A 12,247-nucleotide genomic window follows, 5' to 3' on the forward strand; every position below is an offset into this window, starting at 1 on the left:
AGTGGGTGTGGGTAGTTAGGGAATTTTGCATATGTTGCTGAACCTTGGTTGCTGCGCAGGTTCAAGATTTTGGGCCTGCGCACGCAACCGCTACTGCTATTTTTTTGGCGGCTTCGACCGTGGATGATGGGAATGAATCGGATGAATCTGCGTCTAAGTTTTCTGATTTTGGTGACTTTGGGAGTTCGGTTGAGTGGACTGAAGAGTCGTCGGATGAGGACTTGGATTACCTTCTGTCTTCTCGTCGGACATTTTGCGGAGCCGCTGTTTTTTCGGTCTCACCGAAGGGTCGATTCCCAAGCTGTGCTCAATTATGGATCGGCTGACCCCGACTAGGTCGAGGGCGGACCAGGCGAAGACGTCTTTGTTCTTGGACAAGCAGCAGAGGAGCTTCTCCTCGTCATGCGAAGTGAGGTCTTCGCTGATGGTGACTGTCTGCTTGGGCGTGGCCTGGTCGAGGGGAACAGTCTTGGTCCGATCGTTGCTCTGCAGCTGTGCCTTGTCGTGTTCTTTGTCGGTTGGGCTGGTGGACGCAGGGACCTCGCGCTGGGCCGTGAGGTAGTGCACATTTCTTTGCCCGGGGATGAAGTCCCGCTCTATGTTGCACGCAGTCTGCTGGTTGCCGTAGACTGTGATGGCGCCTAACAGACCTGGTATCTTCATGCACAGGTAAAGTCCGTGAATGGCTGCCTCAAACTTGTTGATGGAGCCCGGCCCATAATGGCGTTGTACGGATATACCATATCCACGATATCGAAGGTCACTTGCTCACTTCGGGCATTTGGTGCTACACCGAAGGAGAGAGGCAATTCTATTTTGCCAACGGGAAATGTGCCCTTGCCGCCGAAACCATACAACGGGTTGTCCGAAGGCTTTAGCAGGCTGTGGCTTATGCCCATGCGGTCGAAGGCATGGAGGAAGATGATGTCTGCTTGACCGCCATTGTCGACTAGGACTTTGTGCAGGTCCCAGCCTGCCACGATGCAGTTGATTACCATGGCATCGATGTGGGGGGCGCTGCGCAGATCAACGTCTCGGGCGTCGAAGGTCAGCGGTACATGGGACCACTTTGTCTGCACGACCGGACCGGTGATGGCGACGTGGTTGATGCTGCGGTAGTGGTCCCGCTTTTGCCGCTTCGTGTCGAAGTCGGTGCTGGACCCCCCAGTGATCATATGAATGACTCCGCGATATGGCTGATCGGCGAAGTCCTCTTGTTTCGGGGCATGGGGGTGGTGGATGTTTTGTTGTTGCTGATGTGGGAGAGGGGGTGGGGGAGGTACGATTTGTACTTCCTGGTGGTGTTGGTATGCGTGGTGCGGTGGATGCGGAGCGGGGGCGTGGATGTATGGTGGAGGGGGTTGCTGATATGTGTGCGCGACAACTCTAGGGTTGTCGGCTGGTTGTGCCCGTGCCATCCTGTCCCTGGTGGCTTTCGTCTCTGGGCAGTCTCTAGTTTGGTGGGCGCAGTCTTCGTCGTGAAACAAGAAGTAAAATCGGCGCGGCGGTTGCGCACGTCCCCGGCCCCGTTCGCGAGTTCCGTTTCCGCGGCCCTAGGGGGATATTCCTGGCGGCGAGGGGCCTCACTAGCGGGGTGCTGGTTGGCGATGTTGTGCACCTGCTGCTGATTGCGGCCGTCCCGACCGGAGTCTGGCTGCGGAGTCCTCGTCCACGTGCGGCTGGACTGTGGAGCATCTTTGGGTTTCCTCTGAGACTCAATTTTGCGTTGGTGGAGTTCTTCGGATTTGGCATATTTTTCAAATAGTTGGTACAACTCATGGAAGTTTTTGGGCGGATCCCTGATGCAGTGGCTGTAGAGGACGCCGGTCTGAAGGCCACTGATGGCGTAGTGGATAGCGATTTGGTCATCGACCCAGGGTAGCTGTGACTTGAGTGTCAGAAACTTGCGGTAGTATTCCCGCAGAGTCTCCTTTTCCAGCTGCTTGCAGAGTGAGAGTTAGGCCAAGGCGTCGGTGTCTGGGCAGTACCCTTGGAAGTTGAGCAGGAATTTGTCCCGGAGGCTTCTCCAGGAGTCAATGGACAGCGGGGGCAACCTGGTGAACCAGGTGAGAGCTGGGCCCTCGAGGGCGATGATGAAAGACTTGGCCATCGTGGCGTCGTCCCCTCCGGAAGATGCAACGGCGACCTGATAACTCATGATGTACTGTGCTGGGTCAGTGCTGCCGTTGTACTTGGGATAGGTCCCTGCCCGTAAGTTGGCAGGCCAGGGTGTCACTTGCAGGTGTGGCGCCAGGGGACTTCGCTCATCGAGGTAGTTGACACCTTGGAATGCCGCGGCGTGTGGGATGGCGTGGTCGCGGTGGGGAAGGTGCTGGTCTTCGACTTGTGCGCGCTGTTGCAGATGTGGCCCTTGTTGCAGGCCGAAGTGGCCTTCGCGCTGCATTAGCGCGATCTCTTGCTCGAGCTCTTGGGCCTTCTGCTCTTCGTCTTGTATCATTTGCCGCACCTTGGCTTGTGCAGACACACGTTGGCGCTTGGCCTCAAGTATCTCTTTTTGCTTCTAGAGATTGCGGTTCTTGATGCGCAGGGCGCGCAGCTGTAGCTGTTCTTCTGCGGAGACATCGATGACTTCGCCGTCTTCGGTGAAGTCCGTGCCCTCTGGTGGAGCGAAGCATGGGGGAGGTTGCGGCTGTCCTTCAGTGCCGCAGGTGCGGTGAGCGTCGTCTTCGCAGGTGCGGAGAACGTCGTCTTCAGTAGCCTCTTGGTGCGTGGAGTGGGTGAGGGCGAGGGCCTTCGCAGCCTTGTTAGCCTTCGAGCTAGCTTTCTTGGGTGCCATCGCGGGTGGTTTTTTTCGTAGCACGAACGGTGGGCGCCAAATGTTGGAACTTGCTCACTGGTGCAAGTTGATCCAATGGGGGAGTGTAGCAACACAAACAGGGTTTTTGCACAAGATGGCAATAGCTCTGTTCATCTAGCCTCTTAAGGGCATTGTGCGGGGGTATTTATAGGTATCTGAGTGCCCAGCGTCCCGTGTTAAGGACGCATGTGCCCTCAGACACCTAGGTTATCCCCGGAATATTCCCATAAAGCGGGGTTACAGACCGTAATTACAGGGAGGCCTTTACAAATTAGGCCCGTAACGTGCAACGGCCACGCAGGGCCTGTTACAATGGGCCAGATCGCACACGGGCCTCCATTCTGGACGAGGTCGCTAGATGAGACGACCTCGTCACAGGTCTTCGTCCGGTGGCGTATGAGACGAAGGGTAAGTCTGCCCGTTGTCTTGTCACCATTGGCGCAGCGAGTACGGCGAAGGCCTCGAGCGAAGGGTGGCGTCTTCGCCTTCGCCCCAACAAGCAACATTGGTGCCCACCTCCTGTGAACTCACTTCCATAATTGTGACAATGACTTCGCAAGTCAACCAAGCTATGGCACCTTCGGCTACGAAGCTGGTGCTCCCAATCACAGGTGGCTCAAGTTCTGAACCGGCCAACAAGAAGCAGAAGAAAGAAGCACAGAGAAGGGTACAACATGTTAGAGTGCAAGGACCCTTCATAAAGTCCAAATGGTCTCACATACCAATCACCTTCTCCCAGCAAGACCTTCCGCTCAAGGATTACCCCGACAACGATGCAATGGCCATATCTTGTGTCATCAAGGGATTTCTGGTCCACAATGTCCTAGTGGACATGGGCAGTGCGGCAGATATCATCTTCGTGAAGGCTTTCAGGCAAATGCAAGAGCCGAATGACAAGATACATGATGCAACACACCCCCTTTGCGGCTTCGGAGGAAGGCAGATTGTGGCGCTTGGCAAGATAACTATGTCAATCACCTTAGGCTATGTTCACAACACAAGGACAGAACAGGTTGTCTTTGATATTGTCGATATGGAGTATCCCTACAATGCAATCATTGGTCGAGGGACACTGAACAGTTTCGAAGCAATACTTCATCTAGCATATCTTTGCATGAAGATACCTTCGGAACAAGGGCCCGTTGTTGTGCATGGAAGCCAAGAGGCTGCCAGGAGAGCCGAAGGAAGCTAGATGGATTCGAAGGCCATCCATAACATATATGAAGTCAAAGCTCATCAGCAATATAAGCATAAAAGGGAAAAGGCTCCTTCAGCAGATCAACCAAAGCCCATGTTTTTGTATGAAGATATAGCCGAGCAAAAAGTGCTATTGGGATCTCAATTATTTGATGAACAAGAGAAGACTTTACTGAGATTCCTGTTTAACAACAAGGATGTTTTTGCTTGGTCAGCCAATGATCTCTGTGGTGTCAATAGAGATATCATTGAACACTCGCTCAATCTAGATCTGACCTTCAGACCAAGAAAGCAGAGGCTTCGAAAAATGTCTGATGATAAAGCCGAAGGTGCACGAAATGAAGTAAAAAGACTTCTGAGTGCTGGTGTTATCAGAGAAGTGACATACCTAGAGTGGCTGACTAATACTGTGATGGTAAAGAAAGCTAATGGAAAATGGAGAATGTGCATCGACTTTACAGACCTCAATAAGGCATGCCCGAAGGATGAATTTCCATTGCCAAGAATAGATGCCCTTGTGGATGCAGCTGCTACTTCGGAGCTCATGAGCTTATTGGACTGTTACTCAGGCTATCATCAAATCTGGATGAAGGAGGATGAGTCGAAGACAAGCTTAATAACTCCTAGTGGGACTTATTGTTACCTTCGGATGCCTTAGGGGCTCAAGAACGCTGGAGGAAGCTTTAGCAAGATAACTACCAAAGTTCCTCACTCCCAAAGGGTATCGAAGCTAATCCAAGTAAGATAGAAGCCATACTTCGAATGGAGCCACCGAAGTCAAGAAAGGGTGCCCATAGATTGACAGTGAGGCTGGCATCATTGAATAGATTCATTTCAAGGACAATAGAGAGGAACTTGCCATTCTTCGAAGTGCTGAAGTCAGTTGAAGTCTTTCAATGGGGACCAAATCAGCAAAAAGCCTTCGAAGAACTGAAACAATATTTGATAGAACTGACAACCTTAACTCCACCTTTATTAGGAACTCCATTGCTGTTGTATGTAGCTGCTTCCCATGCTACGGTTAGTGCAGCATTGGTGCAAGAGACGCAGGAGGGCCAGACAAGAAAATAATTACCAGTCTACTTCGTTTCCAAAGTGCTTAGTGCATCAAAGAAAAATTATACAGAGATAGAGAAGGTACTATATGCTGCACTAATGGCTTCTAGGAAGCTTCAGCATTATTTTCAAGCATACCACATCATAGTACCTTCCTCACAACCTCTATAGGACAAAATGAGAAATAGAGAGGCCACATGAAGAGTTGGAAAATGGGTTGCAGAACTGAACGAATTCACTATTGATTTTGTCCATAGATCTTCGATCCAATCCCAAGCGTTAGTAGACTTCATTGCTGATTGGACGCCAGGGGCTCTGAACGAAGAGAAAACAACTGATGCCGAAGCCTGGATAGTATTTTGTGATGGATCTTGCGGAACCTTCGGCGCAGGAGCAACAACTGTCTTGATTTCGCCATCAAAAATCAAAACCTGCTATGCAGCAAGATTGGACTTCAATTGCACAAATAATATTGTAGAGTATGAAGCCCTTCTCTCGGGGCTCCGAAAGCTTAAGGCAATGGGAATAAGAAGGGCAATACTTAAATCCGATTCGCAAGTTATCTTAGGTCATGTTGACAAAAGTAGCAAAGCAAGAGACCCAAAGCTAGAAAAATATCTGGATGAAGTCCGAAGGATGGAAGCCTCATTCGAAGGGTTTTCTGTAAAAAAATATCCCGAGATGAGAAAACGAACACGTAGATTTGCTAGCTAAATCAGTGGCACAGGGGCTTCCGTTACCTTCGAAAGTTTTCTTCGAAACAATAAAAGCACCTTCGGTTGAGCTCATGGAAAGGGCGGTGCTCATAATTTCACCAGTACATAGTGAAGATTGGAGGACTGAGATTGTATCTTTCCTCCAACGCAATTGTATTTCGAATGATGAAGTTTACAATAAAAGAATGGAAGGAAGGGCAAGACCATATGTAATCATAGAAAGGGAGTTATACAAACACGGAGTCTGCTCTCCATTGCTTAATTGCTTGTCTAGAGCCGAAGGTCAAGAATTGATGAAGGAAATACTTGCAGGATTACGTGGGGCTCATATTGGGTCTAGGCCTCTGTTGGGGAAGGTTTTTAGACAAGGTTTTTACTGGTCGAACAGCTTCGGATGCAGCAGATTTGGTTCAAAAATGTGAAAATTACCAAAAATGCGCCAGAGACCAGAAGCAACCTTCGTCTCTAACCCAGTTAATACAACCAACCTGGCCATTGCAAAGGTGGGGCCTGGACTTGTTAGGTCCACTCCCACCAGCATAAGGCAACTTGAAATATGTTGTGGTGGCAGTGGAGTATTTTCTAAGTGGATCAAAGCAAAGCCCTTAGCTACAATAACTTCAGCCATAGTACAAAAATTCATTTGGCAAAATATTGTTTGTCGCTTCGGCGTACCAAAGGCTATAACAGTTGACATCGGAACTCCATTCGATGCTGAAACATTCAAAGCATTTTGCAGCCAGATTGGTACAAAAATACATTTTGCATCAATGAGGCATCCAGAGTCAAATGGATTGGTAGAAAGTGCACACGAAATTATATTAACAAGAATAATGAAGTCAATCTTCAACCAACCCAAAGGAAAGTGGGCAGACGATTTAATAAAGGTGGTGTGGAACCAAAACATTGTTGTATCAAGGTTCTGTTTGGTGACGAAGCAATAACACCGGAAGAAGCAAGAACGGGTTCAATTAGAACCTTAGCTTCGGCAGAGGATGAAGGTGATTGCCAAATAACAAAAGACACCATAGAAGGAACTAGACTGCAAGCAATAGAACACATCAATAAGTACTAGGCTGAAACAATCAAATGGCGTGATCGAAAGGTAAAATTGAAGAATATCAAGCAAGGACATTTGGTGCTTCGTAGGGTGGCCAACCCATATACAGTGGGGAAGCTTCAACTCAAATGGGAAGGTCCCTTTTTGGTGGTATCTTCGTCAAGACCTGGATCTTACAGATTGAAAGACATGGACGGCAACGACATACCAAGGTCTTGGAATGCGGATGAGCTTCGACGATATTATGTGTAAACAATGTAATTTTCTTATTCTTTTTTTCCTATGGCACCCTTTTCCTCTCAAGAGGGGAGAAAGGTTTTTAATGGGGCCATAGGTTGTAATTTTCATTTTTTGTTTATCCCTATGCAATACAAGGGCCAAATTCCCCCACATGTAAAATGTAACATCAAGGACTGCACCATCTAGTGCAAGGGGCAATGGAGAAGCTTAAAAAGTCATCCCTAAGGAGATGTAGAGCTAAAATGTCACCTAAAAAGGTGAAGAAGCTACAAAGCCGTTCCTAAAGGGACGCAGAGTAAGTTACGAAGCTCCAAAGTCGTTCCTAAGGGAATGCAGAGCTAAAATACCACCTAAATCAAAGGTGAAGAAGCTCCAAAGTTGTTCCTAAGGGGATACCGAGCTTAAATGCCACCAATGTAAAAGGTGAAGAAGCTCTAAAGTCGTTCCCAAGGGAATGCAGAGCTTAAATACCACCTAAGTAAAAGTTGAAGGGACTCAAAAGTCGTTCCCTAAGGGGATGCAGAGTCTGGGTGTGTTTTTGGCATACATTTGCATATTTCATCACATCATCCTTTGCATTCATATGAACATACATTAGACATTCGTAGGCTCATCATCATGGCATAAAGCATAGACATTAACAGGAAAAACAGGAAATGCCTGTCTTTGATGAGAAAATACTTCGTTGCATACGAAGATGCTTCGTCTTCAATGAAAAATGCTTTGATGCGAACAAAAAGAAGGGAAGGTGTTTTTCGCCTTCGGCTCAAAAGAGTACAAGCATTGGTTTCATCCACAACAAAGCAGTTCACACATGAGCGAAAGGTAAAATGGTATTACAAGGTATTAACAAATATTTACAATAATTTGTCCAACTGACAATTACAATTTTTTGCCATATGATACAATGAGTTCCTAAGTCTTTCTATAGGTAAATACAAAAGGAGATTCTAGAGCTTTTAGTATTTCGGAACAAGCTTTGGCTTAGCGACCTTCGGCACCATCATTCTGCAGAAAAACAAGGTATAAGGTAATCGTAAATTTAATAAGGAAAAATCATGGTAAAAAGACAAAGGTAAAGTTTCATACTGAGTTAAGCAGCTTTCGTGCTTCATCCCCGTCCAATTCGCGCCCGCCCTTTGCCCAAATTTGGGTAATAAATCTATTTCCTATACTTTGGGCCTCAGTTGGAACGTCAACCAAATCCGATGATGAAAGATTAAAGTTCGGCTTGTTGACAGCTCTCGCGTGATTGCACCCGGCCTTCATGAATGCTACAGCTGTGCCGTGTGAAGCCACTAGAGCACATAAATCTCCATGCCCAGTTATAACTTCATCAAGGGCCTCAACTTCATTCTCGATATGATCGAAGGCCCTGGGGATATCTTCGGAAGAAGGGGTGATTTCTTTAGAAGTGGCTCCGACTGAGTTAAATATCCCCTTCAATCGATTAATACATCGAGTGTCAAAGCTGGAGCATGTATCCCAAAGGTTCTTAACAGTTTCGCTTAGCTTCGCATTCTTTTCAGCTTCGGCTTCGACCTTTGTTTTCAGTTCCTTCATTTCATGGTTGAAGCGCTCTGATCTCTCGTTCAAGGTTGCTCGAGCTTTGTCTAGCTCTCGGCTCATCTTATCATTCTAAGACCTCACTTCTACGAGGGAGCCTTCGGCTGAATGCAGCAGACTATCTTTTTCTTTTAAAGAATCTTCAAGTTTCTTAATTTTATATTCTAAGCCTTCAATAATAACTTCATTTTTTCTATCTTCGGCATCCTGCTGCATTTTCAAGGCTTTGATTAATAACATACTCTACAAAACAAGTTAAAATTAGAATACTCAAACCGCTACGAAGGTAATATTTAAAAGTTTAGAGAAAAACCTCACCTTGAAATTGGAATAAAACAAACTACCGATAATATGTTGCCGCCTGTAGCAGCTAATGTCAGTCTCCAACTTCAGGAATCCAACACTTTTGGATAAGGTGCCTACAATCTTTGCCCCGGCGCGGTCGTGAATGCATCCCAAGATTTTTTCATCGACCCCACCAAAGAGTATGGAACCCAGTTGGTAACCACAAGACATAGCAAATTCTTTTAACTCTAACTTATCTTCCTCAGAAAGTTCCTGGCCACCTAGGTGCCGAAGGTCAAAATCCTTCTCTTCCGAAGGGGCATCATAAATTTTCTTCCCTTTATCAGGCACTGCGGCCATGCTTTTCTCTACAACCACATCTGGCTTCTCTTCAACCACATCTGATATAAGTTTATCAATTTCTGACATTGTGGCTACGAATTCTTTAGCTTCGGCTCCGCCAGCACTTTCAGCGTTGACAGGAATCGCTGCTTTCACCAACGAAGCTGAAGGCGGCGTTTGCTCAATCGCTTGTATTACATTCATAATCCGCTGCTTCCTCTTCCCTCCAACCTTCTCCTCCGTGACCGAAGGCATTTTCTTCTTCTGTAAAAGGTTTGTTAGTTCGAATCCCAGAGGACTTAGCAGCTTGAATGGTGGGGATTCAGTCATTACCTTCAAAATTTCTGACACCTCGACAGTAGAAGGCAACGAAGGGCTCAAGGTTTTCTCCGGCGCTTCATCTACCTTTGGTTCGGCAGAAGGTATCTCTTCAAGTTTCCTTTTCTTAGGAGCTAGTGCCTTCGGCTCAGGCGTTGCTTTCTTCAGAGCCTCTTCGTCCGCTGACAACGCTTTTTCTTTTTGCTCCCCCGACCCCCTCGTCAAGTCTTTCATAGTCTGGATACTCGAAGTTCAGTGCATCCATTACCTGTAACACCCCATTGATCCCACACAATGGGTGTTACCAAAAACCCTTCCCACAAATTAGAAAGCATAAAAAATGGAGACAGAAATAAAATTTCGGCAGCACCTCCCTTGAAAGTTGCATAACGAGGGAAATACAGAGTTTATACATGTTGCAAAAAAGGTAATACACAGTGTATAATCAAGATGCAAAAGAAGAAATAAACATTCAGGAAAAAATTAATTCAGCTAACCAAAAATGTGACCACCATAAAGACTAGAACATAATAGACCACTGGCACACACTATTTCATAATAATCAACCTCCTTGACCTGAAACCCGTGTTTAAAAGTATTACTAAGCAGTGGTATAATTATTTAGGGGTGTAGTGATCGTGCTGCTACTTCCCTCCTTTCCCCAAGCAAAGTTCAAGTGCCTGCATCAAACAATGCAAGAGTGAGATGACACATTTCAGCAAGTAAAATGATCAAGCAACAATTGGACAACGTAAACAAACCGTGTTTTAACAACCACAAAGTTCACAACTCCCTTCATAAATATTAAAATGCAGCAAGTATACAAGGTACCAAATACCCAGTTCCAAAAATCACAAAGAGCAGATCCACAATATCCATGTAACCATGAAAGGTTCCACGTTTTACCCATGAGTGCACATGGCTACAAATGCAGTAATGACTTATGCCTTCATACCTCTAAGGATATGAAGCTGCATCATAGCCCTCCTCGGGCAACGTATGATGCATATTGTACTGGTACAGTCGGACCATATGATCGCGACGAAACTTCCATACAAAGAATGATGGATGCACTATGCATGACCCCAACATGAGACCACTCCCTTCTAACATGTGTTAAATATATACTTCCACTTCCTCAAAATAAGAATCCACACATATAACATGCTCGAACAATGCCCTCAACATATGTAAATAGTAGAACATGTTTAACTTCAAACATCAATTCTCAAAATGGAATACGAGGATGAACACATTTGACAGGGATATGAATCAAGAACAGGACACATAAATCGACGAACGGTATAAACCATCACTATTTTACTTGCCTTCACCGAGAATTTGGAAAAAGCCCTAAGTACGATCTGGAAGTCCACCACCTGTTTTTGACACACATCTTAGTGCACAAATCCACATAACAAACGGTCATAAACAACGCCGCACCTACGCATAATTCCAAACCCGTCGCGAGCGACAACTCTCCCCATCACCCACCAAACTACAGCGGCGCTGCTTGACAATTTCATATCTTTAAAATTATGACAGCAGTGATATCAAAAAAAACTCCAGAAGAATATACATAAAATTCTCCACAAGTTTTATATTCAAAAGATAATTAAATTCCAAAATCTAGATGGCCTCAAACAGCCCACAAAATACACCCTGCGTTCTGTTTTTGGACAGCAACCTAGCTGAGTTCAAAATGCGATATCTCCTAAATTATACCTCCGAATCGAACGCATAAGTACTCCTTGGAAAGATATGACAAAGATCTACATGATTTTTACAGTGGTTATCGCTAATTACCCCCGTAAAATTCCTAAAAACTACTAATACTACTGCTGTTCGTCCACCAACAAAAATTCTGGACAGCACCTCTACCGAATCCCATAGGTGAACGGATAATCAAATGGATTACAGCACAAATAAAATGATAACCACAAGATCACCTTGAGTTCTTACTTCCTTTCTTCCTTCTTCCTCCCACCAAAACTTCAATTGAAGGCTTGCACCAACACGAAGGAGATCCAAGCAGGGAGGGGCTGCAACTTGGAGAGGAGGAGATGAGGTGGGGGCGGCTAGGGTTGTGTGATGGGGGGTGGCTGCAAGAACTTGGGGGCGGCTGCAAGAACTTGGGGGGAGGAGGAGAGGGAGAGGGGGGAGGGGCGGCGGCCAAAGGGGTGGGCAAGAGGGTGGCGGCTGCAAAACAAATGAGGGAGGAGGGGTCGGCTAGGGTTGGGGGAAAAAGAGTGGGCTCCCATCCATCGGATCGAGATCAATGGCCCAAACCTGCTCTCACACCTGTGCTCCCGACCCCAGCATAAAAGTCCAAGAAAAGTTCTACCGCTTCACTGAGGTATGCCTCCTAAAACTCCAAACCCCAATAGCACAGAACACGGAAGAAAAGAGGAAAATAAACTTCAACTTCTTTTCAGAAAATTGGGTATCACACTCTACCCCCCTTAAAAAGAATTCGACCTCGAATTCCGACGCTTCTATCGGAACGACAAAAGAAAGATCAGCGAAGATAAAAAAACTCACCCATAACGAAAAGTTCGGGGTACTTCTGCCGCATCAGCTCCTCAAGTTCCCAAGTAGCCTCACGCTCGAACTGATTAGTCCACAAGACCTTAACATACTTAATTGATC

The 12,247-nt window shown here is 46.4% G+C and overlaps 1 long non-coding RNA gene across 1 annotated transcript; it reads right to left on the bottom strand.

Annotated features, from left to right (window-relative positions):
• Positions 1-7,906: 7,906 nt before the first annotated feature.
• Positions 7,907-11,803, bottom strand: LOC103641019 (uncharacterized). Its single transcript, XR_002265729.3, has 4 exons — positions 11,548-11,803; positions 9,614-10,977; positions 8,177-9,544; positions 7,907-8,095 (listed from the first exon to the last, which is right to left on the bottom strand). It is a non-coding gene; the product is annotated as an uncharacterized lncRNA (long non-coding RNA).
• Positions 11,804-12,247: the final 444 nt, after the last annotated feature.

This window comes from Zea mays, chromosome 10 (genome assembly GCF_902167145.1).
Source record: "Zea mays cultivar B73 chromosome 10, Zm-B73-REFERENCE-NAM-5.0, whole genome shotgun sequence".
NCBI lineage: Eukaryota > Viridiplantae > Streptophyta > Magnoliopsida > Poales > Poaceae > Zea > Zea mays.